The following is a 22,965-nucleotide window of genomic DNA, read 5'->3' as shown; positions in this document are numbered from 1 at the left end:
TCCAGGAGCTCCCATATGCTGCAGCCTTGACACTTTCTTTCTTTCTTTCTGTCTTTCTTTTTTCTCTCTCTCTCTTTCGCTCTTTCTCTTTCTCTCTCTCTCTGTCTTTTTGTTCATTGTCTTTTTTTTTTACTTTCGTTGTCTCTTTCTTTCTTTCTCTGTCTCTTCCTTTCATCATTCTTTCTATCTTTTTCTTTTTCTTTCTACAGAATGATAAATACCGCGAGCAGTCTTGGATTCATTCAAGGGCTGGTTGGATGCAGTGATTGAGGAGCCTTTTTGGTCAAGCTTCAAGCTTTCCTATTTTCCTGAAACTTGCTTATTTGTCTTTAATTTGTCAGCTACAGTGAAATGTATATTCTGTAGATCTTAATTCTTTGAGCTATTGGAAACTATCAACCTCTTCCCTGTCCCTGATGGGGAGGGATGAATCGAATGAACTAAATGGTCTCTCTTCATAAATACTTAGACTTTTAACAGCTTTAACTGAAGTATAGAGATCCATTCACAGCTAACTTCCATGCAGACTTTCATGCTGCAATATATGTGTGCTGTCCAGTGGACCTTGGGAAACTGCATTTATTTTTGGGCTTAGGCTATATTGGGGCAGTGAAGGGAAGATTTTCTTTTTCCCTGTTTATTGCTTATTGTAGAGGGCACAGAGAATAATATCTTAAAGAATATACATATTCCTTATAACACGACATCAAGCTGACATTCATATCTAAAGAACCTCATACCATAGTTTATGAGAATCATTAACAGCGGAAGATCACATATGCTCTCCACATGGGGTCTGACTTGTTTTGTAAGATGTGATGCCCTTTTTGGGACCTTAATAAAAGTGGATGGTTTGCTACCTCATCCAACTTCAGACTAAGCATTGTGTCACTGCTACAGTTCAATAAGCCTATTATGAATATGGAACTGGAACAAGGATGTATAAACTGAGGTGGCATCTTAAAGTAACAATGTATTCTTCTGAATTGTTTAATAATCTCTAAATGCGATAAAAGGAGATATCAATTCATTTGGCACTATCTGTCATTGAGATCCTGCTTTGTATTTTACAGCAGCTAATTAAATGCAATATTGTGTTTGTGCGTGGTGAGATGGGGGGTGGCGGGGGGAGGAGGTGGTAGGAGTAGTGGTGGAGGCATGAGGTTTTGCTCCAGTGATACTTGATATGGCGAGCCTCATGTGGACTCATCAATTCCCATTCATAATACCATTGGAGGAGAACTTGTTACATTAAGGTTATATTTGCACAAAATGTCTGCCCCTAGGCTAGTTGTTAGAGCCATCAAGTGCAGTTTTACCAACTCAATTTTTTGAGAGGCTATGTTCCAAAAACTAACTAAAATATGTTTTATTTTAATTCATTTACTACCAATGGTAGTACAGAACTCGAGTATTGCTGAAAAGAAGACATTTTGTTGAAGTTTTTCATCTTGCACTCATCAGGACATCGCACAAATACCAATGTCAGAGGAAGCAACAGTTTTATATTGTATGAGAAGACAGTGCTGATAGGTAGGCATTTGGACTGTGATTGGTAGACGTGTTGCAATGAGGAATGCACTGTTAACTATCAGTCTCCATTACCTGGTGCATTCTCCATGGCAATACCTCTACCAAACAGATTCTACTTTCCAACCAATCAGCACCCTCCTCTCGTACAATATAAAGTTCTTCTCCTGACATTGGTATTTTTGCAATTGTCCTGATGACTGCATGATGAAAAGCTTTGACAAAATGTCTTTTTTCAGCAATATTCATTTACTACCTTTGCACCTCATTGAAATAATTGAAATTAGGTTGAAAGGATAATCTTAAAATACAGTTGGGGGTTCTTTGTTGTATGGTGATGCCCACAGCACATAATAATCACATTTAGATGCATGTGGCTAAACGAAGCATCATTGGCAAGGCCTTGCACATACAGCTGGAACACATAGAAACTGCTTGAGATGTGCTAGTGGTACAGAATGTCCATACAGCATATTGTAAATAACACACATATGCACACCTATTGCACATGCATGAGGTATAGTTGTATATCCAATACTTTGTTAACCAAGAACAAGGCAGTTAACATAATGAAAACCTAGTGTAGTGTTTTTGTTGATATATTTGTCCCAGTTCCATTTTCATAATGGACTTACCGAACCATTGAGTAAAGGATGTTTATTGATACAGGAGGGATTATTTCTAAAACGTTTGCTTTTGCCAAAAATGATTTACTTGTCCAGTAAAAATTCTTCCTTTAGCCTTCAAAACCATTATCATCGCACCCTTCTGAAATGATTTTTTTCCACTGAAATCCCATATCTAATCTTTTCTTCTCCTGGAATACATTAAACTCTCCCAAATCTGTGCTCAGTTGTCTCTTGCCTTTACCCCATTGCTTTGGTCTCTTTGGCTAACATAAATCTATCCAACTCAAATTTAAAATTAACAATTGATCTAGCATCAATTGCCAATTGAGGAAGAGAGTTCTGAACTTCTACCACTTTTTGCATGAAGAAGTGTTTCCTACTTTCACTCTTGAAACGTCTGCTTCTAATTTTTGGCTATGCTCCCTAGTCCTAGACTCTCCAACCAATGACAATAGGGAAGAATGGAAGAAATTACCTGTTCCCCTTCATATCTTGAATATTTCTAATAAATCATGCCTCAAACTTCTAAATTCCAGAGAATACGACCTTAGTTTCCCTCGTTTACAAGTGTAATCCCTGCTGCATTTTAGGGAAACTAGTTGCCAACTTGTGCACAGAAGTTCCCACAAGAAGCCATGAAATAAATGAACCCACGTCCCCAGAGCATGAGCCTGGACCATTGGATTAGTTAGTCTAATGACATCACCACTACCCCACCTATCATTGTTCTAACCAACAGCCTGAGTGGTAATCAGAATATTTTGAATATTCTTTCACTTTCGTCATTAAATAATAACTAAAATTGACTCTCACATGGTAAATTGGTCATTTCGACTCTGTAATTATAGGCCAGTATGTCAGGCAAACTCTCTATGACTAGTGTCGTGAGTTGCTTGCTCACAAACAGGCAGATTTAGTTTAATGCCTCATCCAAAAAATAAACATCTTTGACAATGCAGCAAACTTTCTGTGCTACACTAAAATGTCAGATTATAAAACTTGCTCAATTCATGGAGTCCACAGACTTCTGATTCAACAGAGAGGATGGTTCGAACTAAGCCATAGAGGATATCATTAATAACTTCTTTGGGGATGTCCATGGCTGACACCGCTCACTCTATTTAGCTGGGTTACAATAAATAATGGGCAGAAGCAGCATTAGGGACTTCAGGAAAATCACAAAGCCATGATATAGAGGTGAGTATTTAAATAAACAAAAATAATCCTCAATTCTTTCCTGACTGAACCTGAGTAATCAAATGGATCAGTGAAGGGATTAAAGCAGTTAAAAATCTGACAGCTTTCAACAAATCCCTTTGACATGTTAAATATTCATTGGTGATTGACTGTCTGTGATTTGTATCTCGACGTTTTATAATTGAGTAAAAATTCTGTAACCAGGATTGATCACTCAAATGTGAGACTGAACATTTTGTTTGGCTGGTGTGTGGCTGTTATGTGGCCGGTCAAAAAAAAAATTGAGATTAATTACAGGTTAATTGAAAATCAGAATTACATCTGGATGTCAGCAATTGTTTTGGGAATTGTAAGATCCTTGGTCTGCAAATACCCTCTATAATCGTGACAAACTTCAAATCATAAAATCAACAAAAATGCGAAAAGCACATGCCATCATTATATCCTTGCTGCTTGTGAACTTGACTAGTTTTTATGGCTTCTGAACCTACAGAATGATGACTCCCCCTATATAGTTGGTAAATAGAGACTGATAACTGAGTTTAAAGATAGCATTTAAGTGCAAACTTTAATAAATACCAGCAGCACTGGCATTATTGTGGGGCTGTAACTTTGTGTCAAATCTGGATAAGCTGAAAAGCTTTCTAAGCCTTGGAAAATTGAAGGAAAAATATCTGAGCTTTTCTTTCTTGGCTCCTTCCAATATCCTTGCTGAGGCACTGGAACAAGCTATTTTTGCTTCCCTCCTGTAGCATAGGTAGCTGTGGCTCATTTGGTAACACTCTTGCTTTTGAGGTAGATGGCAGTGAGGTCACATCCTACTCTTGAAGAGTGAGCCTAAAAATCTAGGCTAACAGTGTAGTACTGGTACAGTGTTCCAAAACTGGCAGCCTTGGGACTGAGCTCGTGCCACATTTTGGATCTTGCTGATTTTTGTGTTGAGCAGGTTGAGTCGGTCAAGCATTGCTTGGAGTAGCATGAAAAGCCCGGTGTGCGAACCTGATAATTAGTCAGTGTGCCAATGCAGCATCTAGCTGAGCATGCCAGTAAATCATTTTAATCATCTAATGATACGTAAAATTTATGTGTGTCAGCTTAAAGAAATGTCTGATGTTTGGTCATCACCAGTTTTTGGATAGCAGAATTTGAGACTTGGTATCTGTACTGAGGGAGTGCTGCACAGTCGGAGGTGCTGTCTTTTGGATGAGATGGGGTCCAGCTTGCTCTCTATGGTGAACATAAAAAATCCAATGGTACTATTTCAAAGAAGAGCCCCAGAGTTCTCTCTGGTGTCCTGGCCAATATTCATCCTTCAATCACATCAAAGAAGCAGATTATCTGGTCATTATCACATTGCCTCTTGTGGGAGCTTGCCGTGCACAAATTGGCTGTAAAACACTTTGGAGCATCCAGAGGTTGCAAAAGGTGCTACTTAAATGCAGATCAATCTTTACAAAAGAAAGGTAACAAGTGCCTGGTACTAGTAAATCTATAAGAAACATAAGGCAGGATTTTACTGGCAGTGGGGTTTCCTCCCTCACTGGCGATAATGTCACCGTAAAACCTGCTCCTGCTCTGGTGGGCTGTCCTGCTCCTATGAAACACTCTGAGGAGCATTAAGCAGTATGTGATGGGCCTTCCGCATCCATCTGGGGAGGAAGTCTTGTCTCCAAAAGATGCTGGCCAATCTGATTGGCTGGCAGCTCTCTGGTCCCAGCAGTCACTGCTGGGAATACATACAGTCCCTGAAACAGAAGAGCTTGGAGCTGCATGACAGGTAAATTGAGTGGGGATGGGTTCCTGGCATGACCAAAATAGGAGACCCTAGGGAGGGGAGGTGTGTGGGAGTTGGTGTCCTAGTGCACAGGCTATGGGCGGGGCAGGGGTCACACAGGGAAGGGAGATATTAGGGGCAAGGAGTGTTGGTGAGCATTCAATCAGAAAAGGGGCCTAAGAAGGACACAACTACCAAATTTCCCACTTGAGGCCCATCACCGACCTCCTCCCACCAGCCAATAAATTGAGGCCAGACAGGAAGTGGCCATTAAGTAGATATTAATTGGCGAATTAAGGGCTACAATTGGTGTGAGAGTGGGCAGACCTCACTCACTGCGCATTGATTTGCAGCCAGGTCAGGGGCAGGAGGTAGGCAAAGGGAAAGACACCCATGGAATTTTACAGGCCCTCCATGTCTGTAAACCTGCCCACACAGGACCTTCTGCACGTAAAGCCTGAAATGTGATCAATATCTGGCAAACTTGCTAATCCTCCTGTTGGAAGGGGAGGAAGTCAGAGCTGTAAGCTATTCAGGGTTTGTTCTTAAGAATGAAAATTTAATGCTGCTGTTATGAAAAGTTGAAGATTCTACAAATGTATGCTGGTTGTGATATTTATAGGAAATAATGACTAAAGTGGGTTACCCGTGCTCTGTTTCTGTAGACAGCTTTGTTTACAGAACAAACACTCCTCAGAGTGTGTCATAGGAGCAGGACAGCCCACCAGAGTGGGAGCAGGTTTTACGGTGACAAGCCACCATCTAATTGACTTCTTCGGTCCTCCAATTCTAAGACACATGACCTGCAAAGTGGTTGACGCACTTTAATTTTATTTTTACTTTTTATCTCACTCATGTACATACAAAGGAACATACAAACATATGAATTAGGAGGAATAGGCCATTCAGCCCCTTGAGCTTGCTCTGCCATTCAATAAGATCATGGCTGCTCTGAATGCGGCCCCAACTCCACGGGCAGAATTTTCTCCCCGTCCGTGGAGGGGGGGGTTTGTGTGGGAGCGGGTGTGGGCATGCGTGCAGCCGATCATTGCCCGCGATCGGCTGGGCCCTGCTATTTGACTTGGGTGGGACAATTAAGGCCCACCCAGCGTGACCTGCACCTGGAAGTGCTGAGTATTCCCTGTGTAGGCAGAGGACGGGGTTGCCTGAGTCAGGGCCTACGCTCTTTCGCGCCTATGCGTGTGAAAGAGCACAGAAATCTTCCTGAGGCACAGAGTTGCCTCAGGGAGATTAGTTCAAGTTTAAAAAACTTTTGATGAAAAAGAAAATTTTTAGGACGTGCCCCCTCATGTGAAACTGTCACATAAGCTGGGGCACGTCTATGAATTTTATTAAAAATTTTTTCAATCCTTTAAAAACTTTCATGAAACCTCATCGCGTCTGTGGATGAGGATCCATGAAAAATGCGAAGGCCCGCCTGGGCTCTTCGCCTGCCCACCAACCTTAAGGTTGGATGGGCAGCTCAGTTTATTGCTTTAATTAATAGATAACTGGCTTTAATAGGCCTTTGACAGTTTGGCAGTCGTGCAGCCGACTCGAGTGCGCGCCCTCCGAATTAAAAACCTGAATGACGTGCGATGCTGTCGGGATGCACGCTTGACGTCACTGCCCGTCTTTTTACGCTTCGGCAAACGGGCCCCGCCCCCACTCGCCAAGCCGAGCCCCACATTCCACATGCTCCCAAAAATCTTTGCTCCCTTGTTAGTCAAGGATCTAATTACCTCTGCCTTTAAAATATTCAACAACCCAGCCTCCCCTGGGGAAGAGGATTCCAAGCTCACAGCCCTCTAAAAGAGAAAATTCTCATCTCCTTCTTAAACCAGAGACCCCTTATTTTTAAACTGTGTCCGCCAGCTCTAGTCTCTCCCACAAGGGGAAACACCCTTTCAGCATCCAGCGCGTCAAGTTCCCTCAGGATCTTGTATGTTTCAAATGTCGATGGTTGGATTCCATGAGCTTTATACCATTCATTGGGGTATATCTAGACTTTGTGTGCGTTAGTGTGAAACAGTTGATAATGAATTGGCAGATTGTTTTGTATCTTTCCTGATCTTTAATTCTGTTGAGGCTGAATTGGCTGAAAAGTGGGCAGCAAATTTTCTATCACCTGTTTTACACTTTCACAATAAGCCAAGATCTGCCCCATTTAAAAACAATTCATTTATGGGATGTGGACATCGCTGGCTAGGCCAGAATTTATTGCCCATCCCTAATTGTGCTTGAGAAGGTGGTGGTGAGCCCCCTTCTTGAACCGCTGCAGTCCATGTAGTGTAGGTACACATACAGTGCTGTTAGGAGGGAGTTACTTTTAAGTGGTTTGATATAACTGAGTGGCTTGCTATGCCATTTGAGAATCAACCACATGTAGGCCAGATCAGGTAAGGACATCAGATTTCCTTCCCTAAAGGATATTTCTGAACCAGATAGGCTTTTACAACAATGGTTTCATCATCATCAGGAGACTTTTAACTGCATATTTTTATTGAATTCAAATTTCACCATCTGCTGTGGTGGGATTCAAACCCAGGTCCCCAGAGCATTATGATTACCAGTCCAGTGAAAATATCAGCACAGCACTGCCTCCCCTTGAACAAGGCACCTGAAAGGTGTTGTTTCAATGGCAGAAATGAAATGGAAGCTGCAGCAGGATTCTTCATGATTCCAATACGGGTGAAATCAGGGCTCCTGGTTGCAATAATGCTACTGAGTGCAGTCATTCGGACTGGCAGCTTTATCTTAATCCCCATTGAAGTGACATAACTGCAGGGTACAAATTCAGTGAATATCATCATGTGCCCATGTTGTTCTTAGGGACCTTGAAGCATAAGAGCTCTCTTTGCAAAGGGGGTTATAAAAGTCAACACTCTGTGCTCCTCCCCACTCTTCACCATGAAATAAGTGGCCAACTTAGTTATGTCCTGGGTAATCAAGAGTAAAATATAATCTGGGTAATCAAGAGTAAAAGACAATCAAGAAGACAGCCTCATTGCCGTATTGAATAAGGCTTAAAAACCTCACTGATTGAATGACTGCTGTTAAATACAGTCATTAAAAAGGTGGTAATTCAGGACCAGGAGGTTATAGGTCCATTAGCATAACTTCAGTTACTAGAAGGGATGATTTTTTAAAAATTAATTCATGGGATGTGAGCATCACTGGCTAGGCCAGCATTTATTGCCCATCCCTAATTGCCCTTGAGAAGGTGGTGGTGAGCTGCCTTCTTGAGCTGCTGCAGTCCATGTGGTGGAAGTACAGCCACAGTACAGTTAGAGAGGGAGTTCCAAGATTTTGACCCAGCCACAGTGAAGGGATGGTGGTACATTTCCAAGTCAAGATGGTGAGTGGCTTGGAGGGGAACTTGCAGGTGGTGGTGATCCCATGTATCTGCTGCCCTTGTCCTTCTAGATGGTAGTGGTTGTGGGTTTGGAAGATGCTGTCTAAGGAGCCTTGGCGAGTTCCTGCAGTGCGTCTTGTAGATGGTACACACTGCTGTCACTGTGTGTTGGTGGTGGAAGGAGTGAATGTTTGTGGATGGGGTGCCAGTTAAGTGGGTTGCTTTGTCTTGGATGGTGTCAAGCTTCTTGAGTGTTGTTGGAGCTGCACTCACCCAGGCAAGTGGAAAGTATTCCATTGCACTCCTGACTTGTGCCTTGTAAATGATGGACAGGCTTTGGGGAGTTAGGAGATGAGTTGCTCATCACAGGATTCCTAGCCTCTGGCCTGCTCTTGCAGCCACAGTATTTATACGGCCAGTCCAGTTTAATTTCTGGTCAATGGTAGCCCCCAGGATGTTGATAGTGGGGGATTCAGCGATGGTAATGCCATTGAATGTCAAGGGGCAATGGTTAGATTAGAGATACACTTTATGAACATCTTGACAGAAAAGGGTTTTGTGAGTCTATACATGGCTTCTGGAAAAGAAGGTAATGTGATACCAACCTGGGTTGACATTTTCTGAGGGTTGTCCTAACACAACATTAATTTTTAAAAAGTCTTTGAAACATCGGCTTACTAAGTAAACAAACCCAGTGGAAATTGCAAGCAGATTTTGGTTTAGATGGGGAATTGATTGCTTTCTGATTGGTTGTAGGTTGTTATTAGTGGTAGTGGTTGTGAATGGGGCCCGGTCAATGATAGAATTCTACAGGTGTCAGTGTTAGGGCTGTTGTTGTTCACTATCTTTACCAATGATCTGGATGAAAGGATCAGGAAACTACGAATTGTTAAGACCTTAGAGGGGGAAAATGGATTACAAGCAAATCTAAATGCACTGGGGAAGTGGGGAAGTGTTATTTAACATGAGAAATGTGGTGCTGTGTATTTGGCTGCGGGTAACACCAAGAATGTTTACACCATACACAGGATCAAACTTAAAACTGTTGAAGGGGAGAAAGGCTTGGGTGCCACAACACATGAATCCCTGAAAACTCCTCTCCAGTGTTGCAACACTATTGCAAAATGAAAATTTAGATTTAGGATATATTGCTAGGAGAACTAAATAATATTAAAAAACAATATATTTGTATAAGATCTTGGTTAGGCCTCATTTAAAATATTCTGTCTTTCATATAGTGGATAAATATCGGCCCTGGAAAAGTTTCAGAAGAGGACTTCTAAATTGACAATCATTTGTATTAACATTAGAGAAATTGAAATTTTTAGCCCAGTAAAGCATAGGTTTTAAGGAAACTTGATTGAAGCGTTTGAAATAATGTGAGAATAAGTTTTGGTCCATATGGATGTGGTAATTGAGTTAGATAGGTTAGAGGGGACATGGGGATCCGAATATGTACAGTTATATCAAACTATGAAGCAAGCTGTTGACTCATGCAGGGAGTGAAAGTTCACTGCTATTATCCAACAGAGTGAGTTCTGAGAGTGTTGAACTTCATTCTGTGTAAAAGGTATATGGGTTATTAGGGGATGTGGCTCCCAGTCACCATGATCACCTTTGTGGTTTGAACAGTAATTTCCCAGAGGATTTCCCCCCATCCCTAAATTGGCTTAGACTTTATCTTTCTGTTTTCTTTTGCCTCTCTGAGGAGCTGCATGATGGTTTAGTGGGCAAGTTGGTTGAAGGTGGTGTGCGTATGTTGTGTCATTACAGTTCACGACAGACTTCATGTGTGCAAAGATCTTTCCCAGTCCATGTTTTTATCTGGTCATAACTCTGTTAAGCGAGCTTTTGAGAATGCTTCGGAACAAAGAAATAGTGAGGTCAATTAAGGGTCAACTGTGATTTAATTGGTAGCATTCTTACTTCCAAGTCCAAAAGCCACAGGTTCAAGTCTTACTCTGGAGATTTGAGGACAAAATCTGGACTGCCACTCCAGCGCAGTGCTGAGGGAATGCCGTACTTTCTGACAAGAACTTGTCTGTCCACTCTGGTTTATATAAAACATCTCGTGGCACTATTTTGAAGAACAGCAGGTGAGTGCTCCCTGGTATTCTGGCCAATAGTTATCCTGAACCCATATCACTCAAACAGATTATCCGTTAATCATCACATTGCTCTTTGTGGGACCATGCTGTGCACAATTTGCCTGTCACATTTCCTACCTTACAACAGTGACTACACTTCAAAAATACTTAATTGGCTGCAAAGCATTTTGCAGCATACTGAGTATTAATTACATATTAATTGCATGTTTAATGGTACTCAGGTGGTGGGCATTAATTGGAGATTCACTTGTGCTCCTAGCATTGCCTGTGGCCATACTAGTCTGAAAATGTTCAATCTCATCCGATCCCGGAAGCTCAGCAGACTCAGACCTGGTTAGTACTTGGATAGGAGACTGCCTGGGAGTACCAAATACAGTAGGACTCAAAAGAGTTATACATAGGAGCAGATTGAAACTGTGGCCTCAGTATTCATGTTTACAGAGTCACAAACTTGCTGGGCAGAAGGCCCATCTCAGTGCCTTGGCACTGTGTGAAAGCTTTTTCTTAAAAAGCAATAAAATATAAAACAGTGCTCCAGCCCTCACCTATCACACCCTCAACCCCACACTCTCCTGTTTCCCTATCCATGCCAACCTCTGCCATCTCATGCCCTGCACCCTCTATGGCCCCTTACCCTCCATGCCAATGTATGGCCCTCTACCCATCTCCTAAGGCCCCTTTATAGCCCCAATGCCAACTTAGTGCCAACTCATGCCATCTAATTTCACCCAACAACCTCCCTTTGCCCTTACATCTACCATGCCAACTCACCTAGTATCCACCACGGGCAGATCTCAGGACCCATGCTGAGATGACATAAAATAAAGTTATTAAGTGTTTATTGAAGAAGGCACTATTTTTAAAAAAAACACTCCCATTAATAAAAATCCATGTAGTGACATTTAACTTCCTTTAATCCCTTATGCAAGCATTGGAATTCATAGGCACACTTCAAAGTGTCTATAACTACTCGTAGCTGTCAATCAAATGTGAACTGAGGCACTTTACTGTGATAATGGATGGATGTGAAATCAGTCATGCAACACTAATCCAATAATGAGAGTCCTCAGGCTTATGTCAAAAGACAGAATCAAATAGCAAGCAGTGATTTTTTGAAAAACATATAGGTTGCAGTGAGCTTGATAGTTCCAATGAGCTTACACACTTTTAATGCACATTCATGTCTAATTTTAACAAACCCAAAAGGCATCTTATCTCTCCCAAAAGGAACCTCACCTCTCCCAAAGGGCAGTTTACCTCTCCCAAAGGGCAATTTACCTCTCCCATAGAGCACGTGGCCTCCCCCGAAGGTGTCCTGGAATGAGAGCCAAAAGGATACCTTATCCCTCTAAAAGGGTACCTTGGTTATCCAAGCAAATCTATAATGTTTACACCTACTCCTGTCAGGTAAAATCTGCACACGTCATGCATCTCACTCCTCATTGTTGAAAACCCAACATAAACTGGGGGTCAGCAGCAGCTGCTTCCATGAACCATGGATATGCAACTTAGAACCCGCCCCATTCCCCCCACCCCCGCACCCCACCCCACACCCGCCCCTAATGAAAATGGTAGGTGCCATGTTCGGAGACGGGACTTCCATTTTTGTAATTAAGAGAAGCTCTCCATCTTTATGTTAATTCAGGCCTATGGCTTTTGGGTTTGGGTGTGCATATTTGTAATGTGTGCTTCTACAAATAAAAACTTACAAGTTTGTAAAGATCAGCTTCTATTTCTGTCCTTCACTGCCTGGCTATTTAGAATGGAACACTGAAGTTTGTGAAGTGCATTATATAAATCTAGCTCTCTCTTTTTAGCGAGCTGAATGCTTGTGTATGTCAAGCGTTTTAAACACTCAATAAGAACATAAGAAATAGGAGCAGGAGTAGGCCATTCAGCCCCTCAAGCCTTCCCCACCATTCAATAAGATGATGGCTGATCTGCCCCAGACCTCAACTCCTCTCTTGTGCCAGCTCTTCATAGCCCTCAACTCCCTGATATTTCAAAAATCTATCACCTCTTTAAATACTTTCAGTGATCTAGCTTCCACAACTCTCTGGGGTAGAGAATTCCACACATTTACTATCCTCTGAGAGAAAAAATTTCTTCGCATCTCAGTTTTAAATGAGTGTCCCCTTATTCTGTAACTATGTTCCCTAATTCGAGATTCCCCCACTAAACATCTTCTCAACATCTACCCCTCAGTCTTGTGTGTTTCAGTAAGATCACCCTTCATTCTTCTAAGCTGTACACAGTACTCTAGATGTGGCCTCACCAACACCCTGTACAGTTGTAACAAGACTTCCCTACTTTTAAACTCCAACCCCCTAGCAATGCAGGCCAAAATTCCATTTGCTTTCTTAATTACTTGCTGCATCTGTATGCTAGCTTTTTGTCTTTCATGCATAAGAACAGCCAGATCCCTCTGTGCTGCACTTTTTTGGAGTCTCTCTCATTTAAATAATTGTCTGCCTTTTGATTCTTCCTACCAAAGTGCATGACATCACACTTTCCTACATTAAACTCCATCTGCCAAATTTTTGCCCACTCACTCAACCTATCTATATCCCCTTGCAGATTCCTTATGTCCTCACCACAACATGCCCTCCCACCTATTTTTGTATCATCAGCAAATCTGGATAAATTGAGCTCTGCCCCCTCCTCCAAGCGAGGAAATAATTGAGGCCTTAGGACTGATCCTTGTAGCACTCCACTAGTTACATCCTTCCAACCTGAATAAGACCCATTAATCCTGACTCCCTGTCTTCTATGTGATAACCAATCCTCAATCCATGCTAATACGTTACCCCCAATACCGTGAGCTCCCATCTTATGCAATAACCTTTTATATGGCACCTTATTGAATGCCTTCTGGAAATCCAAATACACCACATCTACCGGTTCTCCTTTATCAGCTCTACTTGTTATATCCTCAAAGAACTTCAGCAAATTTGTCAAACATGATTTCCCTTTCACAAAACCATGTTGACTCCGTTTGATTGCATTAAGCTTTTCTAAATGTCCTGCTATTTCTTCCTTAATAATGGTCTCTAGCATTTTCCCAATGACAGATGTTAGGCTGACTGCCCTATAATTTCCTGCTTTTTGTCTCCCTCCCTTCTTGAATAGGGGCGTCACATTAACGGTTTTCCAACCCCTATGGACCCTCCCGGAAAACAATGAGTTCTGGAATATTTTGACCCCCGATGCCTCCACTGTCTCTGCAGCCACTTCCTTTAAACCACTTGAATGCAGGCCATCAGGTCCTGGTGACTTATCTGCCTTTAGTCCCATTAGTTTGTCAAATACTTTGTCCCTAGTGATAGAGACGGTTACATTCCTCCCATTAGCTCCTTGCTTACCTGATATCTTTGGGATGTTTTTAGTGTCCTCCACCATGAAGACCGATGAAAAGTTTGGTTTAAAATATCTGCTGATTCCCTGTTCCCTGTTATCAATTCTCCAGTCTCATCTTTCAAGGCTCCCATGCTCACTTTAGCCACTCCCTTTCTTTTTATATACCCATAGATGCTCTTGCTGTTTGTTTTTAGAGTTCTCATCAATTTACATTCATAATCAATTTTCTCCCTCTTTGTTAGCTTTTTAGTCATCTACTGCTGATTCCTAAAAAAATCCCAATCCTCTGGCTTACCACTAATTTTCGCCGCTTTGTATGCCTTAGTTTTTGATTGGATACTCTCTTTGACCACCTTTGTTAACCACGGGTGGTTCATCCTTCTCGTTGTGTCCTTCTTTTTGACCGGTATAAATTTTTGCTGAGTGTTATGAAATATCTGCTTAAATGTCTGTCACTGCTCATCCACTGACCTTCCCCTTAGTCTATTTTCCCAGCCTGCTTTAGACAACTTTTTTTTAAAACCTCTGTAATTGCCCCTATTTAAGTTGAGGATACTGATTTGAGACCTGAGTTGCTCGCCCTCAAACTGAATTTGAAATTTTACCATGTTGTGATTGCTACTCCCTAGAGGATCCTTAACTATGATATCTCTTTATTAATCCCACCTCATTACACATTACTAGATCTAAAATAGCCTGTTCCTGGGTAGGTTCTGCAATATGTTGCTCCAAGAAACAGTCCCTGATGCACACTACACATTTGTCTTCCATGTTACAGACACATACACACTCATAATAATAAACACACAGACTCATACAGATACACACACTTACTCATACAGACACAAGGTGTGTTAAAGGAAGGTCTTGCCTCACAAATTTGATTGAATTCTTTGAGGAAGTGACAAGAAGGGTTGATGAAGGTAGTGCAGTGGATGTTGTTAACATGGATTTTAGCAAGGCATTTGACAAGGTCCCACATGGCAGATTGATCAGGAAAGTAAAAGCCCATGGGATTCAGGGTAATGCGGCAAACTGGATAAAAGGTTGGCTTTGTAACAGGGAACAAAGGGTAATTGTCAATGGATGCCCTTGCGAATGGAAAGTTGTTTCAAGTGGTGTTCCACAGGGCTTGGTGTTGGTGCCCTTGTTGTTTGTGTTATATATTAATGATTTGGACGTGAACGTGGGGGGCACAATTGGGAAATTTGCAGATAGCACAAAGATTGGCCGAGTAGTGGATAGTGTAGAGGATAGCCATAATCTCCAAAACGAAATAGATGGGTTGGTGGAGTGGGCGGTAAAGTGGCAGATGGATTTTAATATAGAGAAGTTTGAGGTCATACATTTAGGGAGGTCAAACAGTTACAGGGATTACACAATAAATGGGAATATACTAAGAGAGGTAGATGAAGTGAGAGATCTTGACATACAGGTACACAGGTCCCTGAAGGCAGCAGTTCAAGTAGACATGGTTGTAAAGAAGGCATATGGAATGCTCTCCTTCACTGGCAGAAGTATAGAATATAAAAGTAAGGATATAATGTTGGATTTATATAAAACGCTGGTGAGGCCACAACTGGAGTATTGTGTGCAGTTCTGGTAACCACATTACAGAAAGGATTTAATAGCTCTGGAGAGAGTGCAGAGGAGGTTTACAAGAATGTTGCCAGGGTTAGAAAAGAGTAGCTATGAGGAGAGATTGGATAGGTTGAGGTTATTTTCCTTAGAACAAAGAAGGCTGAGAGGTGACTTGATTGAGGTGTACCAAACTATAAGGGGAATAGATAGAGTGGATAGGATAAAATTGTTTCCCTTGATGGAGAATTCTAGAACCAGGGGACATAGATTCAAGATAAGTGGCAGAAGATGTAGGGGGGACATGAGGAAGAACTTTTTTACGCAGAGGGTAGTGGGTGTCTGGAATTCACTGCCCAAGTTGGTGATAGAGGCACAAACTTTAAACTCTTTTAAAAAGTACCTGGATCTGCACCTAAAGCACTGTAAGCTGCAGGGCTATGGGCTGGGTGCAGGAAGGGATTAGAAAGGGCACCTGGGTGTTCTCTGGCTGGCATGGCCAAGATGGGCCGAATGGCCTCCTTCTGTGCTGTAACTTTTTTTTCTATGGTTACCCCTGCCAATCTGACTTGTCCAGTCAATATGCAAATTAAAATCATCCATGACAATTCTAGCACCCTTCTTACAAGCCCCCATTATTTCCCGATTTATACTTTGTTCTACAGCGAGCCAACTCTTCGGGGGCCTATAGATGAGTCCCACCCATGACTTCTTCCCCTTGCTATTCCTTATTTTCACTCAAATTGATTCTACATCATGATACATTGCACCTATACCATTGCCCACCTCTGCACTGATACCTTCCTTTATTAACAAAGCTACCCCAACTCATTTTCCTTTTTTCCTATTTTTCCAGAACTTCGAATACCCTTGAATATTGAGTTCTTCAACCACCCTGCAACCATGTCTCTGTAGTAGCTATCAAATCATATTAATTTATTTCTATTTGCACATCAATTCATCTACCTTGTTACAGATGCTGCATGCATTCAAATAGAGAGCCTTAAGTTTTAATAAATTATTACACATTCTGGTTCTAATTTCTGCTGCACTCTTCTGCTTATATTTTTTCCCCCTTGTCAAATTTTGGTTATCGTTCGCCCCTTCACTACCCTACACCTCTGTTCTCTTGTTTCTTTTTGATTTTTTTGAACTTGCCTTCAATTGAACCTTTCCCCCCACTAATTAGTTTAACATCCTATCTACAACCCTAGTTATATGATTCGTCAGGACACTGGTCCCAACATGGTCCAAATGAAGCCCGTCCCAATGGAACAGCTCTCTCCTTTCCCAGCACTAGTGCCAGTGCCACATGATTTGGAACCCATTTCTCCCACACCAATCTTTGAGCCACGCATTTACCTCTCTAATCTTATTTACCCTACGCCAATTTGACGCGGCTCAGAAGATAATCCGGAGATTATTACCTTTGTGGTTCTGCTTTTTAATTTATCCTCAGCACAATCTCTTTCCTAGTCCTTCCTATGTTGTTGGTACCTACGTGGACCACGACAACTGAATCCTTCCCCTCCCACTCCAAGTTCCTCTCCAGCCCAGAATAGATGTCCTTAACCTTGGCACCAGGTAGACAACACAGCCTCGGGACTCTTGTGTCTTTGCTGCAGAGAACAGTATCTATTCCCCTAACTATGCTATCCCCTATTACTACTACATTTCTCTTTTCTCCCCCTACTTGAATGGCGCTCTGTGTCACGGTGCTGTGGTTAGTTTGCTCATCCTCCCTGCCGTCTGTGCCCTCGTCCACACCGGGAGCAAGAACCTCATACCTATTGGACAAGGGCACTGGCTGAGGCTCCTCCAAAGCTAAATTCTGGATCCCCATACCTGCCTCACTCGCAGTCACACCCTTCTGTCCCTGACCATGGTCCAAATAATCTAAGGGGTGTGACTGTCTCCTGAAACACAGTGTCCAGGTAACTCTCTCCCTCCCTGATGTGTCACAGCATCTGCAGCTCAGACTGCAGCTCATCAACTCTGAGCTGACATTCCTCGAGCAGCCAACACTTGCTGTAGATGTGTTCACCATGGATCGCACCAGCATCCACCAGTGCCCACATACTACAGCTGCAACACATCACCTGCCCAGCCATCACTATTATTTTTAATTAATTAATTTGGATGGTAAATATTTAAAAGTGAATGTCTTAACTGTGCTCTTCAGCTGTAATAACGTCTCCTGATTTAAACCACTTGGCCGATCAAAAGAGACACGGAAGAGATACCCACCAATCACCTACCTGTTTTTCTTTGACATCACACTTCGGTTCTGAAAGGTAGAAGCAGGTTGAAGGGGCTCTCTGCCATCAGTATTTTTATCTCCGGTTGCCGCTGCCCTTCTCATGCAGATCCGCTCTCCTTACAGAAGGCCTCGTCAGGACTGCTATTTAAAAGGAATTTATGCTGCTAGGATTCACCGCTTGTTGAAGTAGACTGAGCCCTTCAGCAATGGCTTATGTTTCTGTATTTCAACCAACTTCAGCTCCATAATGGCCAAATAATCTAGCATGGCTAGAGCTCCTTAAGATTAAGAATTTCATACTTTTATTTAACCTTAATTTTTATGCCTGATTTGCATTTTGGCGTGATATAATTCCACATGTGTGTTAATAAATACACATTGTGATAACCAAGCAATGACAGGTCTTTAACCTTAAACATAGTCCTGCAGTATATCAAATTGTATTTGGAGAACGGCTGGATAAAATATACAATCTTTAAAAAAAAATAAAAATTAGTGAAATGGCAATAAAACTCATTTTGTTCGAGCATGGGAGAGTAGTGGTTTTGTTATTTGACTAATAATCCAAAGGTCTACAGTAATAATCTGGAGAACATTGACCGGACTTTCATGGAAGATGTGGGAAGGTCAAGCTGGGAAACTTCCATACTCAATGGACCTGCCTCCTTTAAAAAGGTCTACGCCTGCCATATTTCTGTGTTGGGGAGGCGGCGACGGGATGGAATCGGGCTGACTGCCTCCAGTGGCAGGTCCAAAGTGGTAATGGAGGTGGGAAAACGGCAAGGCCAGCAGGCTGGAACATCTGCATCTGTTTACTGAGACAGTGACCCAGTTTTAAAGATGGATGCCCACCCACCCCCATGCTACCCATGCCCCCTTATAACCCCTGCCTCTCCCATACCCCTTCATATCCCCATACCCTCTCCATGATCCCTCATATGTCCTTGCTGCCTCACTGCCCTCTCAAATCCCTCATACCCCTTCCATGTCCTCATATATACCCCATAGCCAATCACCCGGTATCCGCTATGGGCAGACCTCAGGATGTTTTTGAAATGGATATGAAAAATATAAACTTTTAACAAGCTAATAGATCTGTCATTCAAATAGACATACTGAAAAAAATATCTCCTTCAAAAAAAGCAATTAAAAAAATTAAATCCCCTCAAGTGGTCAATCTTTTGTAAACATAAACAGCTATTTCATTAGCTACATCAAAGACATTCTTTAATAACCTTTTAAAACTCTCAGTCAAAATGTGAATCAAAATGCTCCCCTACTGAGATGTGGTTCTTAAGCTTTTGAAGCTCAGCCAAGAATTCATGATAAAAGATATACAACAACTTTGGAAATGTCAATAATAAATCCTATTTAAATTGCAACAGCAGGTGGTTACATTTTTTTCAAAATTACACCAGATTACCTGTCAATTAATGTACTCCAGCAGCAGGTGTCTGTTTTTTTTTCTCTAAATGAAAATTGCGAAAGTTTTTTTTACATTTAAAGGCACGGGATTTAAATCACTTCAGATCAGTTCCTGATTCATGTTTTCTTCAGTTTTGAATGCATAAGAGCACTTTTCCAAATTGAAAAAGTACTCTAATGTATTTCAATTCTTAAACACGACAGGTGAACATTATGGTCAATATACCTTTGCAGGATAGATTCCTTTAATTAATCAGTACAGTAAAAAACATGCATATAACTTACAATACAGCATCTAACTATTGAAAGTGAAAGAACAGTCTTTTTTTGTAATTCAAAGCCTGTTAATGAAACAATTCCAAAATCATGTGAATTGTTACCTTTATTGCTTTCCACCCACCCACTTGGAACTGGGGTTCCCCCATGATTCATGCCTCCTCTGAGAGGCCGTGAATCGTGTATTCTTACTGAAAGGGCCTCACTCCACAAAAACTACTGGTCGGGGTTGGGGGGGGTGAAGGGGGCGGAATGCGGCGGTTAGACTGCCCGCCCCTGCAATGGAGCTGGGAATGGAAGGAGTGCTGTGAGTGTGGGCGGGCTATCACACCCTTATTTCATGCTGGCAAAAATAACTGAAAGTGGGTATTGTGGGGGAGGGGGTGGGAGCGGGGTGGTGGGTGGGGAGGAGTGGGGGGAACTTCAGAATCGTGTCCCACCTGCCATTCCTAAAGGGCTTCCGAGTCGGCCTGACTCAGTGAAAATCCGGGCAGGGCGTGTTCAAATCCCCCCCATGGCAGTCTGACAATTTGAATTCAGTTAAAAGAACATTTGAAAATAAAAGGCTGGTCTCAGCAAAATGAAACTTTTGGGTTGTCGTGCAACCCAACTGATTTGCTAATGTCCTTTAGGAAAGGAAACCTGTTGGCCTTCCTTGGTCTGTATGTGGCTCTCGGCCTATACCAGAGTGGTTGACTCTGAACTGCACTCTGAAATGACCGAGCAAGCCATTCAGTCATCAGGCCAACAAGGGATGGGCATTAAATTCTGGCCTTACTGGTGACGAACACCAACAAGAATTTTTTTTTTGAATCCTAAACTTTTGCCTTTCTTCTCCCCTGGGATCAATACATTATTTTGGAGACTTGGATTGGAAATAGTTACTTACTACATCTTGCAGAGAGAGTCTCATTTTACCTGCCCTCAACATAATTTCCAGCTTCTTTTCTAGCAGTATCTGCAATATATTAATATTAATATTTTCAGTTTGGTGACCTGCCCTGTCAGTTATGTGACAAGCTACCCATTGCACCACAGACAGTTGGAGTTTTGGATTACCCGTTCCCTGGAGCGTCTGGCAGCTGTGAGCATATTTAGAAGATTAAGATACAGTCCAACCACCTTGATAATTGCAGGTTCCTGACAGAAGGAGCTCCAAAGGTAGATGTGTTGATTCCTGCCATTGCTAATGGAGGCTTTGCATTCGAATAAAAATGATTCTGGCTGTGCAGTTGTACTCGTGGAGCACATAAAAAGATCATGAAGTGACAAGAGCTGGACAAATTTAAACGTAGATAGGAATAAATGAATGAAGAATTATTTGTCTTCAGCATTCTTGATTAGGCACAAGGTAGATTCACAGCACAAAAAACAGGCCATTCAGTCCAACCAATCCATGATGGGATGTATGCTCTATTCGAGCCTTCTGTTATTTTTCATTTGCCATATTACTTTCTTCCTCATACTCCTTTAATGTATATATGCTATAGTTAGCTCAAGTATTCGTTTAGGTAGCTAGTTCCACATTCTAACCAGTCTCTGGAAAAAGAAGCTTCTCTTGAATTCCCTATTAGATTTATGTGTGATTATCTTAACATTTATGGCAACAGGTAAGCAAATCTTTTCCTTACAAATGATAAATTGGCTAATTGCATTAACCATCATTGAATGTCTAGACAACGTAATACACTGTGCTTGAGAGGATTCTACGCTGCATCAAATAATAAGGCAAGACCAAATGATGCTAAAATCCTCCAGGAAGACAAATTGTGTACAGCTGAGTTGTGAAGGTGACTGACAAATTAAACAAGAATGCTTGCTTGAAATTCACAAAGGCCCCTTTCTGCACCTAACCTCGTCTTCACCCCCCCTCCCCCCACCAAACATAACGATCAGGAAAGACTGACAGTGATGTGACTCTTTACTTGAGGAAAGAGAAGGCTGAGAGAGGAGCTAAAGGCAATTTGAAGGGATTCGATGGCGTAGATGTAGAGAAGGTCTTTCCAGTTGTGGGTAACACCAAAACCAAGGGCAGAATCGCATGGTTCTGTTGGTGGCAGGTGTCATGGCAGGCATGAGTGGACAATATGGTGAGAAGGCCAAAAATCGGTTTCACGCCATCATGAAACCAGTTTGCGTTTGTCCACTCCATCTGTCAATGGTGGGCTGCATTTCCCAGTGCTGCACGTTGGGAACGTAATTTCAATACTCCAGCATCTCATTGTAAGCCATGCTCATCAGAATCATCCCACCACCTCAAATTTAGCCCCCACATCAGTGTGACTTCAGAAAGACGTGCTTCACGACTGCCTTTAAAAGGCGTGCACCTGGTGACCTGAACTTTGAGGGGAACTTGGAGGTGAGCACACACAACCTTGTGTGGCGCTTTTGAGCATCGCCCATACGACATTAAAGAAGAGGCATTGTGCATTCGTCAGGGGGGCATAGGCAGGTCGCTTTTTCCTGCCTGACTTTCAGTGCAGTGCCAGGCAAGGGCTCCATTATAGGTGAGGCTGGTGGGGACGGGGACAAGGCAGCACAGACTGAAGGAAGTGCACAAGAACATGCCAGGGGTTGGGGTTGGGGGGGCTGGAGTGTGAGGGAAGTAGCCACACACTTGGAAAAGCTTGTCAAAAGTGAGCATTCTTCTGTAGCTGAGGCCGTTCAGCAGCAGCTCCATTGACATACTTGGAGTCAGGCCTCCAAGATTTTCTGCCCACTCAAGCAACGCCACCAAGTGCTCAAGAAATTATCACCCCTTGGACACAGACTGCAAATTAATGTGGGTTTTAGGGGACAGCAGAGCAATTGGCTGACTGGGCAAGTTGTAGAATCCCTTGGCACAGTCACTGGTGGAGGTGCTCACAGCCCTTTGCAAGGTCTTTATTAAGGTTTAGACCAGTAGCCCCCATGGTTCAAGCTAACAGTGCAGCCTTGCAGTGTGGGTTACGAGAATGCCTGCGCCTGAGCTGAGAGCACAACAGGAAGTCCAATGGCTGAAGCTGCTGCCAATCGGTCAAGTAGAGTGGGGCGGATGTGGGTGGGGTTTCGGACAGCCATGAAGTGCACTACACACTGGCCATCCAAGTGCTGGCCAGTATTCTCCTGCATGCATGAAGGGGCCTTCAGACTTAACCAAGAGAGGTGCTTAGATCACATATGCTAACCCATGTGTCTCTCTCTTAGATCCTGCAGGAGGAGAACATCAGGATCATTGAGCCTGGTGTTTTAGTGGTATGCCTCATGGCTTACAGGGAGCAGAGAAGAAGAAGAGTGTGATGGAGGCGCCTGGCTTGGCAAAGGGAGTAGCATCACCCTCGAGATGAAAAGGCGGCAGGACCCGTTGTGCACACAGCTGAAGATCCAATGAGCCATCGCTCATATGCGCTTCACTAGACCCAGGGTCTATAGACGGAACTTGTCATTCCTGCAGATGACTGAGAACCAGTGTCACTGAAGACTGCGCATGTCAGTCA

This window comes from Carcharodon carcharias, chromosome 19 (assembly GCF_017639515.1).
Source record: "Carcharodon carcharias isolate sCarCar2 chromosome 19, sCarCar2.pri, whole genome shotgun sequence".
In the NCBI taxonomy this organism is placed as follows: Eukaryota; Metazoa; Chordata; class Chondrichthyes; order Lamniformes; family Lamnidae; genus Carcharodon; species Carcharodon carcharias.
Note: the sequence above shows the minus strand (reverse complement) of the source record.